Source organism: Taudactylus pleione, unplaced genomic scaffold (genome assembly GCF_031769625.1).
Source record: "Taudactylus pleione unplaced genomic scaffold, aTauple2 ptg000314l, whole genome shotgun sequence".
In the NCBI taxonomy this organism is placed as follows: Eukaryota; Metazoa; Chordata; class Amphibia; order Anura; family Myobatrachidae; genus Taudactylus; species Taudactylus pleione.
In genome coordinates, this window is record NW_028284715.1 from 4,344,096 (window position 1) to 4,347,456 (window position 3,361).

Consider the following 3,361-nt stretch of genomic DNA (forward strand, 5'->3'; position numbering starts at 1 on the left):
ATAATGCTGCATGCTACATATCCAGTATCTATAATGCTGCATTATACAGTACATCTCCACTATCTATAATGCTGCATGCTATATCTCCAGTATCTATAATGCTGCATGCTATATCTCCAGTATTTATAATGCTGCATACTATATTTCCAGTATCTATATATAATGCTGCATGCTACATCTCCAAAATCTATAAAGCTGCATGCTACATCTCCAGTATCTATAATGCTGCATGCTACATCTCCAGTATCTACAGTATAATGCTGCATGCTACATCTCCAGTATCTATAATGCTGCATGCTACATCTCCAGTATCTATAATGCTGCATGCTACAGTACATCTCCACTATCTATAATGCTGCATACTATGTCTCCAGTATCTATAATGCTGCATGCTATATCTCCAGTATCTATACTGCTGCATGCTACATCTCCAGTATCTATAATGCTGCATGCTACAGTACATCTCCACTATCTATAATGCTGCATGCTATATCTCCAGTATCTATAATGCTGCATGCTATATCTCCACTATCTATAATGCTGCATGCTATATCTCCAGTATCTATAATGCTGCATGCTATTTCTCCAGTAGCTATAATGCTGCATGCTACATCTCCAGTATCTATAATGCTGCATGCTGTATCTCCTGTACACTATAAAGCTATGAAAACCTCCTCTTACCATGATTATCTTTGGAACTATAACTGGAGCAGCTTAGTTCTCTTTGTTTCACCTTTGCCTTCACAGCGTCTGAGCACCTGTGTTCTTGCTTGGCACAGTGGTGCTGCAAGTTGACTTTTGAAATACAAACAACAAATTGTAAAAACAAATATACTCAGAAGGTCATATTATTTAAAAAATGTCCCCATTTGGAAAAAATGCTTTATACTGTATAAATAAATAAATAAAGTACTGTTCCTATTGTTTACTCTTGCTCTCACCAATCCAGAGATGCTGATAGCGACTTGTCCGCACATGTATTGCTGCTGTATAGTAGATTACTATTGACACAGAAACAGTATCAAGACTATACCATATTTACTTTGGGGTCTATGGACCTCATTCAGTCCCGCTCGCAAGCGCTATGTGCTCGCAAGCGGGTCGATGGTTGTGCATTGTGCACGCACAGCGTGTGCAATGCGCGTGCGCAAGACCCATAGCGAGTGAGAAATTCACTCGTTCCAGGGCTCACTATGAATGGGGCGGCTGTCAATGTTGATCGACAGCTCGCCTCGTTTTGTAGGCGGGATGGGGGGGTGGCTGGACAAATGGAGGCGTTCCTGAAGGAATGCCTGCCATTTGTGGGTGTCCCTACTGATATCACTGGGGCTTGCGGCAGACGAGACCCTACCACAAGGGTCTCATCGCAAGCCCAATGGGCCTACCACAAGGGTCCCACCACAAGGGTCTCAACCATTGTGACCATCACCTGGCTGCTCGCAAAAGCTGTGGGTGGTCACTCACAGCTTAGCGAGCGGCCAGGAGGCCGGCTTAAAAAAAAAAAGTGGCTGCCCTCATTCAGAGCGAGCGCTCGCATTTTGCGAGTAGCTCTGAATGAGGTCCTATGTACTAAGCCTAGGAGAGAGATAAAGTGGATGGAGTACCAACAGGGGCTGGCTGGCAACTTTTAGCCTGGGGGGCAAATGCATGCAGGCGGCCCTGGCAGAGGAGTAGCATGTAGACAGGGTGCACGAAGAACGTGCGTGCTTCGGCGCCGCCGCCCCTCAAGTGTTTCAGGGAGGAGGCGGGTCCATATGGGATTAATGTAAGGTAAAAATAAAGATTAGGGGCAGCCCCCTGTCGTAGTGCCCATATGCAGTACCCCCGTGTGCCACAACGACATCTCTCCCATTACCCACTGCGGGAGCCGGAAGATGGCTCCCGCAGTGGGAGCAGCAGCAGCTGATGAGAGTCTGACAGACTCTCAGCGGCTGCTGATTACAGCAAACACAGCTGCCGGCTCCGGCGGCTGTGTGTTTGGCAGTGTGTAGCGCTGACCGAACTCCGTCCGGTCAGCGCTACACACGCGGTGCAGTCTGTGTCACAGTGACACAGACTGCCCGCGGCCCGCATGATGCTGCAGCCCCGGGGGGCACATGGCACCCTGCCCCCCGGCCCAGCCCGCCACTGAGTACCAACCAATCAGCTCTTAACTGTCATTCATCAAGCACAGCCTGTAAAGTGACAGTTAGAAGCTGATTGGTTGGTATCAGGGGCTCGATTCAGACATGCTAGCTAGATGTGTTCGCACACAGCCAAAGTATGCAAATCCCGCTATCGCACGGCAAGGCATTAGCATGCCTAATATGTCTTAGCGTGCGATTGCAGGGTGTACTTATACGCCCCCAACCTGTCATAAGATGCCCACTGTTCCACGTTATCTCCAGGAAGTGTATGCAACAATTGGTAACGTCAAGTATCATTGGAAGCGAACATGGGGCCTGATTCAGAGCCGGACGCTCTGACCAGAGCGCTCGCTCTGAATCAGGGCCCTCCTAACTAAACTTGGAGCGGCCTCTTGGACGCTCGCATAGCTGTGGGTTAACACCCACAGCTTAAGCGAGCGTACATGATGATACCCTGCGGTAGGGTCTCGGTGACCGCAAGCCCTGGAGTGATTTTGGCTCTATCAGAGCCAAAATCACTCCCACTGACATCACTAGTGATGTCAGTGGGGCCGGACCCAGACGGTAGGCATTCCCATGGGAACGCCTCCATCTGGGAGCCACGCCCCCGGCACGCCCACCAAAGGGGGCGTGCTGTCAATCAACATCGACAGCACGCCCCCGTTGGTGCGAGACCTGGAGCGACGGCTTCCCCGTCGCTCCCCGGGTCTCGCGCATGCGCACGACGGAGCTCACTCCATCGTGCTCATGCACACTAGGGCACCATCATCCCGCTTGCGAGCACTCAGCGCTCGCGAGCGGGTCTGAATCAGGCCCAGAGCGCTTATGGTCGACAATACCTTACCACAAGCACTGCGAGTGCTTCAGTGTGTAAAACAACCATGTGACGTGTACTATGCTGCTGTGTCTTTATTATGCACGCCTCTGAAATGGCGTTACGATGCTCAGACACACCTGCATTCGCACCACCGCACCCCCGTTTTCATCAACCATCCCGTCACCTCCCATAAACGGCTTGTGCTGTCACTCATTCTAGCGAGCTGGCTACGCCAGCGAGCGAATGCTTCTCAATCACTTGGACTAGTTTGCGCTCGCACACTGCGATGCATACGCATGCGCACATTGTGAAACATCGGCAGCTATGTGTGAACGCAGCCCAGTGAGCGAATCTGAATCGGACCCCAGGGCCGGATTAAGGGAGGGCGACAGGGGCGATCGTCCAGGGACTCCCACAC